Genomic DNA, 13,846 nt, shown 5'->3' with positions numbered 1-13,846 from the left:
GACCTGCCATGGAGTGAACAGCAGAAAAAGGAAAGCGGAGCATAGGTGTGCAGTACAGGTGAGCAGCTGAAGGCAGAACATCAGTGGGTTGCTTAGCAGTGTCTGTTTCGGTGCTTTTCCTTGTGTCGGTGGTTGTGTACGTGCGTGCGAAGATTTTGGCATATTGTTGGCATCAACATAATAATTAAACCAGCCCTTATATACTGTTGTAATTATTGACTGTGGCATGATGATATAAAATCTGGATCTGGCATAATGGTAATTCTTGATAGTATTTTGAGAACCTCTTCGGCATACTGTGACCATACTGTACCCATCCATGGTTTAAAGCTCAACTTGTTTACATTTCTTGCTGTTTCTTCTGTGATGTGCGCATTTTTTAGAACAGCTACTTTTTGGTGATGTGTCAAATACCTCTCACAATCATAGAAGGTGAGGGGCTCTGACGGCTGCTTTCTCCTCTTAGAGGATGTTAGATCTTTCATTCTTACCGAGCACAAACTCTTTCACATCTGAGACCAGAGACAGAGACTTGCAGGCAGTCTGGAACTACAGCCCACCGCCTCCACACTCCCCTACCAAGGAGAACCATGCAACAAAAAAACAGGCCCCGTCTGTTTCTTCTTTAAATTGAAATGCCATGAGCACTGAGCCAGTTTTAGCCGAGACATTTTCAAGGATGGGATGCTTTTGACGGTGCTGCCCTGTTTGCGAAAATAATCTGGTGCCTACCTTACTGATGTGAGAGAGGCCGCCGTTGTTAAGTGGGTTACAGCGAGTCGTCGGAGCTTCCCTGTGACACTGTGATGTGTTGGTTGCTACAGCAACGTTGTTTGAGGTGAGCATTGAGCACGAGGACACGGTGACGCATCAACATCGGCGTTTGCACTCATTGCCGTTGCCTGATTGCCTGGAGACAATTGTGACATACCTGATCAGTTCCAGAGAAGCGTGGCAACGCAGCTCCGTCTGTTTGTTTTGCATGGAGTGTGATGCGTCCAGTATTAAGAGCGTCGGCATTAGTATTCATCGACGCCGTATTGCTGCACGTCGGGTGCTTGGCAACGTGTGACACGGATTGAGGGCAGACCCACATTTTGTTTTGCAGTCGTGAATCGATTAAGGACTGACTGGAGTCGCGGGAGCAGAAAGAACTACCAAGTCTACGTCTCTGGTGACTACCTCACTTATTTTAGTTTGTTGTGTTGCCAAGCACCCAAGTTTCTGTATGACATTTCATAGTACTTCCAATTAGAGTGCCTTGGTATCAATTTTGAAGGGACACATTGTTTCTAATGGTGTAACGCTGTGTGTGCATTCTACTGCTTTACCACATAATTGATTGTGCTTGCCATGGATACCACTTCAATTATAGCTTCGCCAAAATTTTTACAAGGACCAGGGGTTCCAACCATGATATGGGAGGACTGGCCTGGATCTTTTGAGACTTATTTAGAGTCAATAGGGGGATAAACTTTTGTAGCTTTTCGGAAACTCGCTATATTAAAACACAATTTAGGCGTAGAGGGTAGAAAGGTGCTGAAAACTCTACCTAAACCCTTACGTGCTACATCCACTAATCTGGAGGGTGAGGGTGAGGAGGAGGAAACAAGTTCTGATGACACAACAATTGATGAGTATTTAGAAGATTTAAAGGCTTTGGAGGACAATTATGGTAAAAAAACAAACATAGTTGTGGAGAGGCACAAGTTCTTTTCAAGGGCGCAATTAGTAGGTGAAAGTGTAGAACAGCATGTAGCGGTTTTAAGAACGTTGGCTGCCACATGCAAATTTTGTGATTTGCATGATGAGATAATTAGAGATCAGTTCATTAAACGGACCAGCAATGTTAAGATTCAGGAAAGGTTGCTTGATTTGAAGGATCCATCCTTGCAAAAGACTATTGACATTGCAAGGATGGTAGAAAACACCTCTCGTTATGTTAAGGAGTGTAGCAATGAACAGAGGCTGGATAAAGTTGATCCTAACAATGTAAATGAGGTTGACAGAGTCACAAAGGTTGCAGAGGAGGTTAAGACTCCTCATCAAGTTAAACCATTTGTGGAAAAAACACAGTCGAGCAAAAATAGACGCGCATGTTTCAGGTGCGGAGGTTTCAGGCATACTGCTGAAGCTGAACAATGCCTTGCCTCTGAGGTTACTTGCTTCAACTGCAAAACACTGGGTCACTTTTCCAGAATGTGCAGGTTGGGTAGTAATGTAGTTTGGAAGCGTTCTGTAAATTTGGTAAGGGAGTGTGAAGATAAAGGATATTCAAAAGGCGAACAAGACAACAATATTGAGGTTATGGTAATTTGTGGTAATACAGAGAATGAAATATCAGAAGGGTATCAACCTCCCAAGTGTACCCTATCAATGAACCAAGTTGATGTATCATTATGGGCAGATTCATGTTCCTCTTACACAATAATCAACAAGAGAACATAGGAAACAACAGGCAAGTGTGAGTTATTACCACCAGATGTTGATCCCGAAGGGTATTGTGGCACAAAACTACAGTTGTTGGGGTATTTTATGAGTCATCTAGTTTACAAAGGCAGATGCACACATAGTAAGGTGTATGTGGTGGAACATGGCAGAGCTCTATTTAGTTGGAGAGAACAAAGGAATTTGGGGATAATACTGGATCCCAATCAGCATGACCAAGTCTTGTTGCCTCAAGATACTGCGAAAGCAAACTGGCATGTGAGGTTTTCTGAATTATTTAGCGACAAACTGGGATGTCTGAATAAGTCTGAACACCGCATAGTACTAAAGGCTGGGTGTGTTCTTGTGGGCCACAAGGTCAGAAACGTGCCATTCATTCTGCACACACAACTCACAGATCAATTAGACAGGTTGTGTGAGGCCAAAGTTATTGACCTTATAGAGGCATCGGAATGGCTCAGTCCCATAGTTTTGGCACGCACGTTGCGCATGTGTGTGGACTTGAGGGACTTAAACCATAATATCTGGGGTGATCACCATCATCTACCACGCATCATTGAGATGGTGGCTAGTATAAAGAATGCCATGTATTTTTCTTCTATTGATCTTTCCAACTCATACCACCAGGTGAAATTACATCCTGATTCCAACCACTTGACCTCTTTTATTACACCGGAAGAATGGTTTCAGTTTCTACGCATGCCATTTGGTTTTGCATCCGCCTCTGCAGTCTTTCAAAGGCTCATAAGCAGCATTCTGAGGGGTATTGCAAATGTAAGAGTGTTTCAGGATGACATTTTAGTTTGGGGCGATGATTTGAGCAACCATGATGATGTGTTGAATGAGGTCCTGAGGAGATTGCAAGAGGCCGGTTTGACCATGTGTGCTGAGAAATGTAAATTTGGAGTTAAGCAAATAGATTATCTTGGGCAAACATTATCAAGGGACGGAGTCAAGCCCAAAAAGAATTTATTGGAGGCAATTGACAGAGCTCCTGTGCCATCTGACAAGGAGCAGTTGCGTTCCTTCCAAGGGCTAGCTGAGTATTTTTCTAAATGCGTTCAACATTTTGCGAACAAAGTTTATAATTTAAGACTTTTGATGAAGAAGGGTACACCATTTGTGTATTCAGATGAATGCCAATTTGCATTTGAAGTGATTAAGGCAGACATAGTGAAGGCTGTAGCTTTTAAACCATACGACCCACGTGATGCATCTATCGTGGTGATGGATGCCAGCGCATATGGGTTAGATGCTGTGCTCATGCAGAAAAAGGAGAGAGGTGAGCGTATCGTAGCCTTTGCCTCACGTACCCTCAAGGGTGCAGAAGTAACTTATTCTGTAATTGAAAAGGAAGCTCTAGCTTGTTGGTGGGGCGTCAGCCATTTAAAAACGCATATATTGGGAACAATATTCGAACTTAGAACCGACCACAGGCCTCTTATCGACATTTTTACCACCAAGGGTGCAGGTGAAGCAACGCCTAGGATTGCAAAATGGTTATACCGCCTGCAAGAGTATGATATTCAGCTGAAATATTGACCTGGGAACAAAAACATAAATGCTGATTATCTGTCTCGGTTGCTGTTACCGCATCGAAATGACGGACCGTACGATGATAAGGAGGAGAGGCTGGTGGCCAATGTAGAAGAATCGTGTAAAGGGGCAGTGAGCGAGTATGAGTAGAAACGAGCGATGGCAGAGGATGATGTGATGCAACAAATTGTGTCATATTTGACAAGCAACACAGGACAGCAAGCTTTGGTGAGAAGGGAACTCACGGATTACAGGATGATGTGGTCTGAATTATCTGTAGTGGAGAGAGTCATTAGGAGGGGGGACAAATTGGAGGTACCTTCAGGATTATGCACCAGGATTTTGATGTTGTTACATGAGGGTCACAGCGGCATGTCTGACCTGAAAAAGAGAGCCAGGTGCAACTTTTGGTGGCCTGGCATGGATAAAGAAATAGAAAGATGTGTGCATAATTGTGTGGCGTGCATGTGCAGTGATAAATCACACAAGTCACAAGAAACAGCTATATTGCCCACTATGATGCCAACCAAACCCTGGGAAAAAGTTGTGCTCGATATTTGTGGTCCCTTTAATTCTAGGGGCATTGACAACAAATATGCCATGGTTCAGGTGGATTATTTTACCAAATGGCCGGAGGTTGCATTTGTGAGGGAGATCAAATCGTCCAATGTGATTGACTTTTGCGAAGACGTGTTTCGCAGGGAAGGGTATCCTAAATCGATCTTAATTAGGGCTCCCGGTTTTATGGTATTTATTTTTTTGCCATTTCCGTCTGTATTTATCCATATTTATTTTTGGGACATTTTATCTGTATTTATCCATATTTATTTTTCCTACAAGTAAAAGGCGTCGCTGCAGCTAGTATTTTTCCACATTTATTTAAATTGACAATGCAACACATACACTCGTTTGTTATTGGTCAATACATTAATCTGAAAACTTTGCCATTCGCAGAATGTCTCAAATATAACTTATATGTTATGTTTTATCTACATTGCACAAATTCTACCATTTTCTGCTACCATTCGATTTTAGACCTTCTCTGCTTTCGAGGATTTTATCGCAGACTGGCTTCTAGTGTTTATCAGTTTTAGAAAGTTTTAGTCGGTATATTGATCTTTTTTTTACGGTTATTACATGTCTTATAAATATGCTGGTTGTGGCTGTGAGTCAGGCGATACGCCCAAGATGGTTTTGAATTGTTGGCGGTTTAATCTGTGGGCGCTCTCTTATCCCTACAAACCTAGCCCTCCTCTGCACACCATTGTTGAATTTGCTCACTTTAAACAGACGGTGACCCGGGGGTGCTCCAAGGAAGTGAAGAGATCCCTTGGACAGATAAAGACCTGTTAATACCAGAATACTGGCAGGTGAGGCAGATGGCAGAGTCCGCTGCCCTTCTGAAGACGTGTCATCAAGTTACAAAGTTTTCAGAACCTCTGGTATGACTTTCATCAAGGCTGGCGTTTTTGTACTTTAAGGACGAGCTGGCTCACCTTCCTCCTGGGCTCAGTGTTAGTCAGTTAGGCATCTATTAACCCTTGCTGCTCCAGATAAGAGGCACGCGTGGAGCACCGTAGAAAGATGCCTGCATTTGATTTATTACAATGAATGGAACATACCAACGGAACTGACAGTGTTTTGGCACTCTAAGCCATCCCTGTTTCAATTATATAATTTTATCAACATCGGAAGAATGGAAGGAAGGCTGAGTTGGCCCTACAAGGATTCAAGCGTGTGACCTTAAACTTAGACGGAAACCTCTGTTGCATTTCCTCAATCCATGGATGTATTTTATCTTATATTTCAGACCCCTCCCTCCCCCTCCACGTCGTGTGTGTGAGCTTCCCCAGGCACACACACCGACAGTTTTTGTGCTGCCAGCCGCACCAGAGTACTTCACAGGTCTTTAAAAGACCATTCACTTGTTAACGAGGCTTTGTTGTTTTTCACCCCTTCTTAGAGCCCCTGCATCTCCACTCTGCCTATGGCTGGAAGAATTACTCTGTGAGCAATCACTATACCATCCTGTTTTGCAACTCTGCTGGAGCACGGCAGCGCCGCTAAATGTGGTAGTATTTAACCGTTTTTAAATATAAATACAGACAAAGGAAAACTTGTTTTCCGTCTGTATTTATATGTAAAAATCCGTTTAAACGGAAAACTGGGAGCCCTAATCTTAATGGACAATGGACCACAGTTTGTTGCCGGCGAGTTTGAAAGATACTTGGTTAAGGCAGGTATCTCACATCTTACCACAGCAGTTTACAATGCCAGGGAAAATGGTCTTGTGGAAAGATTCAACTGTGTTGTAAAGGAGTGTGTACAATTGGCTGATGCATGTGGAGAGGATTGTAAAAACACTGTGAAGGAGATGTTATGGAGCTATCTGAACACACCCCACATTGCCACTAAGGAAACTCCTTTTAGTCTTCTTAAGGGCCGTGTCGCGTGTACGAAGGTGAAACTGGCCTGGATGTGCAAATCAAGTTTCACAAGAGTGAATAGGGACAACCTGGTGTGCAGGGTGCAGGGATATCAAATTAAATACACAAGCAGACATAATAACAAAATCATTGTGTTGTGCACGCAGTTTTATAAGTGTTGACTGGGTTAGGATACAACTTTGTGGTAGTCAGAGAACTGGTCTATCAAGAATGGTCGAAACCCAAGCAAGTTACCAAGGGTGAGGGCAACAATGTGTGGTTGGATGATGGAAAAAGGTGGAACGTGAGGAGTGTAACTAGATACAATGATGTGGAGCGCGACACATTGTTGAAGAAGCAATTTTCCGTTCCTTCACACTCTAGTTCTTGGAATATGCAGGAAGGCAAGCACATGGTGGGTGTTCGATCCAAACCAGTCTGGCAGAAGGATTATATCTGCACTTAGATTTTGTGCTCCAAGCAGTTTTTTTTGTATCACATGCAGTTTTGTTTTTGGTTTGTTATGTTAATTGTTTTATATCAGGAGGGGAGATGTGTTGTATCTTAGCAATGTATCTAGGCGATGATATCCTGGTTTCCCCAGCATCTGGTTGCCATCTCCACTGGATTCTGGAGTGTAGAATCCAGGGGACAGAGAGCAGGCAGTTGCTGAAGGAGAATGACCTTGGTTTTTAGGGGGTTGGCATACTTCCACATAAACTTCTTTCTACCATCCAATTGGTTTCCTGTGGACTTAAAAAAATGCATGTAATCTTTTGAAATTGCAGCTCCAGCAGGAGTCCATGTGGCTCAGATTTAAAGTTGTGACTTCATCCACCTCAACACCATTACTTCTAAAGACAACAAGCATTCAACTACATATACTTAAAAACAAAGCCACGCAATTAAATACCATGCAATTTCACAACACACAAATGCACACCACATAATCCCACTACACAAACTATTTCAACATCTCATAATTCTGCACCACACAAGTCAACACTACATCATTACACTACATGCCTCATAATGACAATTCAACTCCACAAATGTCCACTCCTCTCCATGCCACACAATTCCACTTCACATAATACCACTCCATGCAACATAATTACATTGCACCACATGCAGAAAAATTCAACTCCAAATAATTCCACTACATATATTTAGACTCAAAACTACATAATTACACGCCACATATATCCAGTCAGCCCCAAAGCACATATTTACACTCAACAGAATTTAACTCCGCAACGTGAGTCATATTTACACGCCACATATTTTCACACCATGCAAAACAATTCCACTCAATGCCACGCCACACAATTCAACACAACACAGTTCCATATAGCACAACATAATGTGCTCCACTCCATGATTCATAAGTACACTCCGCTTAAAGACTAAAGGAGAAGGGCACAAGTGCCGCCTTGCTCCCGTTTTTTAGGTCTCGCCTAGGCAGTGCATGCGCCACCTTGAGCCATATTTACACTCCACATAATTTCACACCATGCAAAACAATTTCACACAGTTCAACACCACACAATTCCATACCACAAAACATAATTCATATCACTCTATACCACATAATTAGACTCCACATAAATCTACTCCGTGTCACATAACACTCCACATATTTTCACTCCTTGCCACACAACTTCACACAACACAACATCACACAATTACATTCCACTGCAGAAAATTCCACTCCACAACACACAATTCCACTACACACCACATACATCCAATCCACACCACACAATTCCACATCATGCCACATAATTCAGCACTGTACCATATAATTTTACACAATACATGCCTATCCACAACACACAATACCACTACACATAAATCCACTACACTTAATACCACATAATTACTATTCACAAAATTCCATTGCACACACTCATCCAGCATTGCTTATATTGTTTCACTTCAGGTCTTTCAGAACAGTTTCTTTACCATAACTTTTCAAATAATATAAACCGCAAACACACTCTCTCCTCTTCTTCTTTCGGTGTCTTCTTTCAATCTCTTTATGTGTCTAACCTTCTCTTCCCTCCATCCTCTCATTTTCACACGCTCTTTCTACTACTCAATCTAAAGTTCATTCAGCACCTCATAAACAATCTACCTGTTCCTCTCAATCTTACTTTCTATGTACTTTATACAGCTCTCACCCCATCTATTCACCATGCCATATATTTCCAATACTCAAATACCCTACACACCACATAAATCCACCTCACACAATTACACAACTACCAATTCCAATGCAAACCACATAATTCCACTACAAACATACATCCACTCCACTAGAAACAAAAAACATAAGTAAAAAAAAAATATCATTTAGAACGCAAATAGCTCTAACTTTCACAAATGCCAGACCGATTGCTTTGCAAATGCTTGTTCTTTTCCTTCAGTGCACCTCTTTAAGCAGCCCGTGTGCATTCCTGGTTGCATCACAGTGCCACAGAAACTCATTTGCAGAGGGGCACCGTTGGGCTGTATTTAAGCTAATTTTTGGTTGGTTGTGGGCTAGAGAATGCTAAAAAAATCTGGCAACATTGGTGGTTTCATCAGAGGCAGCTGACGCATCCGAAGAACGGGCCACAGATGTGACCGTCTTATCCAGCTGTTTATAGACTGCGTGCACTGACAGCGCCGCTGCCCAGGTAAGGCTTTCGTTTCGATACAACTTCAGGCCCTGGGGCTCAAAACCACTCGTCAATGACAGATTTCAAAAGACAGATCGCGAGGTTGAAACTTTTTTACGGTCCCCTTTTTTTCGGTCCCGTCTACCCATGGCGTTGCCGCTGTAATTCATGCTCGCTGTCTGTCCCGTGACATCTTGCATGTGGCACAGCGACAAAGCTGTCGAGTTTGGAACTCGGGACCTAGGTTTAACTCTCAGTGGAAGTCTCTCTTAATATCCAATAATGCTGTCCATATCACCTTATCTCCCCTGCCCACAAACAAAATGGAGGGTTAGTTCCGTAATATACCCAATTAAGTGCTCCGATGTCCGTGGGTCGAGTTCGCGCTATATGAAACTGCAAAATATACTTATGATTTTGGAGAAGTATTTAAGCCATAAATAAAAGTCGTCCAGCTTCAAGAATTCCCAACGTCACATACATGCCGAGCTGGAAGTCTCTTTAAAATGTAAACCCTCTTTCCTTTGCGGCTGGAATGCGAAAAAGATGCATCTGTGAAATAAAGCGGGTATTTCACACCTCTGCAGTGCGGGTCCCGGCTGCTCTGTTTCACAAAACGTCTTTTCAATTTCAAGATAAGAGGCAGAGTGTGGGTGTATTAGAAGCATGACGCAGATTACTCCCCGCTTGCATCCTTACGCATATCGAAATATTAAAAGCTAATGAGTAGCCCCCTACGCCTGGTGAGGCGCGCCCTTAGTTGCGCCGCGCCCTTAGTTGCGCCACGTAGCCGAGCCTCCTCCAGGGGCTAGATGCCAGAAGGGGATGGATTCCTACTGACACTCCAATACGTAAACGAAACCAACTTCAGTTATATAAGGCGGCGGCCGGGGGTCACGTCCTCCGTGTCTCCTTGGACCCCTGGGAAGCCGCAGGAGCGTCGTAACGGGTGGTTTCAAGCAGGCCTGGCGCAGCGTTATGCGATTAGATGTTGATAGCACAGTGGAGTAACATCACAGTCCTCGGGTCCCAAGTTCGTGGGTTCTTTTTCATCTTTTGTATAGCGCGAACTCGACCCGAAGGTATTGGAGCGCTGTACATGGGCACCGTATTTACATTACATATTCAGGCACGGGGAGATTAAGTGATTTGCCCAGAATCACAGAATGTGGACGCGACCCCGAGGCTCCAACCCTGGTTTCCGGCACCAAAGTTGGCAGTCTAGCCGACGGACCACACCCTCTCCTCCCCTTATGGGCCATTTTGGTGTTTTCTATGGTGGGGGGAAATTGCAGTTTCATTCAGTTTTAAGGACCCGGCTACAGAAATAGCGTTAGCTCTAGCTATATACGGATGCTATTAAGGTGAAGGTCGTGGTAGCTATATACGGATGCTCTGAATGTGAAGGTCATGGTAGCTATATACGGATGCTCTGAAGGTAAAGGTCGTGGTAGCTATATACGGATGCTCTGAAGGTAAAGGGTCGTGGTACCTATATACGGATGCTCTGAATGTGAAGGTCGTGGCATCTATATACGGATGCTCTGAAGGTAAAGGTCGTGGTAGCTATATACGGATGCTATGAAGGTGAAGGTTGTGGTAGCAATAAACGGATGCTCTGAAGGTAAAGGTCGTGGCAGCTATATACGGATGCTATGAAGGTGAAGGTCGTGGTAGCTATATATGGATGCTATGAAGGTGAAGATCGTGGTACCTATATACGGATGCTCTGAAGGTAAAGGTCGTGGTAGCTATATACGGATGCTCTGAAGGTAAAGGTCGTGGTAGCTATAAAAGGATGCTATGAAGGTGAAGGTCGTGGTAGCTATATACGGATGCTATGAAGGTGAAGGTCGTGGTAGCTATATACGGATGCTCTGAAGGTAAAGGGTCGTGGTACCTATATACGGATGCTCTGAATGTGAAGGTCGTGGTAGCTATATACGGATGCTATGAAGGTGAAGATTGTGGTACCTATATACGGATGCTCTGAAGGTAAAGGTCGTGGTAGCTATATACGGATGCTTTGAAGGTAAAGGTCGTGGTATCTATATACGGATGCTATGAAGGTGAAGGTCCTGTTATCTATATACGGATGCTATGAAGGTGAAGGTCGTGGTACCTATATACGGATGCTATGAAGGTGAAGGTCGTGGTACCTATATACGGATGCTATGAAGGTGAAGGTCGTGGTATCTATATACGGATGCTATGAAGGTGAAGGTCGTGGTATCTATATACGGATGCTATGAAGGTAAAGGTCGTGGTACCTATATACGGATGCTATGAAGGTAAAGGTCGTGGTGGCTATATACGGATGCTCTGAAAGTGAAGGTCGTGGTAGCTATATACGGATGCTGTGAAGGTCATGGTAGCTATATACGGATGCTATGAAGGTGAAGGTCGTGGTACCTATATACGGATGCTATGGAGGTAGAGGTCGTGGTAGTTATATACGGATGCTATGAGGGTGAAGGTCGTGGTAGCTATATACGGATGCTCTGAAGGTAAAGGTCGTGGTAGCTATATACGGATGCTCTGAAGGTAAAGGTCGTGGTAGCTATATGTAAATGTAAATGTATGTGTCTTGTAAAGCGCACTGCTGCCCTGAGGCGTCGTGGCGCTGTAGACCGCTGGGGAACCCGTCCTGGCTATCCCTGTGAGATGGTCCCTCCTGGGTATCTCCAAGGTGAAACCAGGCATCCCTGGCGAATGTGGGGGGCCGTTGTGGAGATGAGGCAAGCTAATGCCCAGAGTTGCCGAGTGTGTTCCTGGTTAGAGTAGGTACCGAGGCGAGAATTATCGAGTCCGTTTTGACCCTGGTCCAAGACCCTGCCGCGTCGGGAATTGAACCCTGGTCCCTGGCCGATTCTCTGCTTGCGGATCTGCCGCCTCTAACCAGTGAGCCACACCTCTCTATACGGATGCTATGAAGGTGAAGGTCATGGTACCTATATACGGATGCTATGAAGGTGAAGGTCGTGGTAGTTATATACGGATGCTATGAAGGTGAAGGTCGTGGTAGCTATATACGGATGCTATGAAGGTAAAGGTCGTGGGTTCGTGTCCCGACCATTATCATTTCTAACAACATTCCTAGGCAAGCCGGCCTGTAATATTCAGTTCCGTGTTTGTGTCCTCTCGGCATTCAGCTAGGAATTGGCTTGCCTCAGACGTTAGCTCATGCTGTGTGCAGGGCCTATTAAGGCCTAATCGAGTCGGTGGTAATGAGTATCCCGCTAGGCGGCGGGGCCAGGGGTTCGTACCTCGGCGTGCGCAAGTTCAGGGCACGCACTCCTACTCACCAGTGTGCGCGTGCGGACGCTGGCTCTGGGTGCGGGGGGTGGCTGCCTACAGCGGTCATCGGGAGTGTCTGCTGGAGCATGCACTACCACCGGAGCCAGGAAAACGCACTAGTTCGGTAGTGTCCTGCAAGGTAGTCTCAGTTCCCGCGTGGCCACCAGCTATGCTGCGAGTTGGTGTTGTTTCCTTAGGTTCTTTTTGTTTTGTTATTTATGAACGAATTGTGCATTTTTGAACTTGTTTAAAATAACCAGCAGTTGGGACATCGAAGTGTCACTGCTCTGTCGGTCTCTGAAGGGACGTAGAAACAAATGAAGGAAAAGCGCAAAGTGACGTTGTTGCCGCGCCCTAGCGTTTTGTGGGTCTTTCCTTGGCGCTTGCATACTCACGCATATCCAGGGCTCAAGTCGGGAGTCCACGCAGGTACACGGCGTCCCCCCACTCTTTTCACAGGGTGGACGCCGTCCCCCCTACCAAGAAGCTGGGCCCCACAGAAATATGCTGAACGTGTCCCGGTGTAATTTTCAGACACCGGGCACGTTAAGCACGTGACGTCATGAGGTGATTTGCATATTGTCAGTCCCACCCCACTTTATTTTATAGGACTTGTGCTCTGCGCATATCGAAATATTAAAGCTAATAGTATGATACAACCACTGAAAGAGTGGGATGGAAAATAGTATTTACGCAGATTAGCGCTTGTCTGACTATAAAAGTAGTTCCAGGAGATGTCAGCCTTCACAACTAATTGTTGCCTCGAGTGAAGCTCCACACCTGCCGTAAACTCTGTAGTAAACGCTCCTAGACACTGACTGGGCATTGTAGATTTGTCTCTCATGCCAGTCACATTTCTGCCAGATCCCACTTTCAAAACAACAAATATCGGTCCAATTTGGAAAAAGCGGAAGAGGTGTGGCGTATCAGCCAGGGCGCCTGAATCTGGACCACGGGGTTTGTGGTTTGATCCCCGGCGGCAGGTTGGTCCAGCACCATGTGACTCTGGTAAATAGCTCTTAATGTTCCCGACGGCCCCCAGCGCCTTGACACCCTCGGTTGCGCTTTACAAATACTGGATTTCATTTCGTTTTTACAGTGTGTCTCTTTAGAAGGCCTTGATGGATTTTGCAGCAAAGCAGAATTTAACAGGATTGGGGCAATCAAACCTCCCTCCAATATGGCCAGGTACTCCCTACACCCCCTCCTCCCCAATCAAGACCCGTGACAGGAGAGAAGTTTTTGGATGCGGGGGGGTGGGCAAAACACCCCCCGGCTGTATTTATTATACAAAATAATAAACATTTATCAAATATACAATATTTACAAAATGTAGCAGAAAATATACTTTACACTGATTACAATTGATAAGTACAGATATCAGATGGCTAACCTTAACAGAACTCTAATACAGAGGTTTCCTAGTCATATCTAAACATACCTTTAATAATCATTACAATCTTTATTTAGTACATA

The 13,846-nt window shown here is 44.4% G+C and overlaps 1 protein-coding gene across 5 annotated transcripts in view; it reads left to right on the top strand.

Moving 5' to 3' along the window:
* The window catches only part of LOC146796812 (metalloproteinase inhibitor 3-like), a 234,557-nt gene that overhangs the window by 42,716 nt on the left and 177,995 nt on the right, over positions 1–13,846 (top strand). The window contains exon 1 of one of the 5 annotated variants that reach the window (XM_085629538.1): positions 8,958–9,091. The exons of the other annotated variants lie outside the window; for them this stretch is intronic. The gene's annotated coding sequence lies outside the window, so the exon portion shown is untranslated. Of the gene's footprint in view, positions 1–8,957; positions 9,092–13,846 lie in introns of those variants that run through there. 5 annotated transcript variants of the gene reach the window in all.

Source organism: Triturus cristatus, chromosome 10 (assembly GCF_964204655.1).
Source record: "Triturus cristatus chromosome 10, aTriCri1.1, whole genome shotgun sequence".
Lineage (NCBI taxonomy): Eukaryota > Metazoa > Chordata > Amphibia > Caudata > Salamandridae > Triturus > Triturus cristatus.
This window is presented reverse-complemented; position numbering and strand designations above follow the sequence as displayed.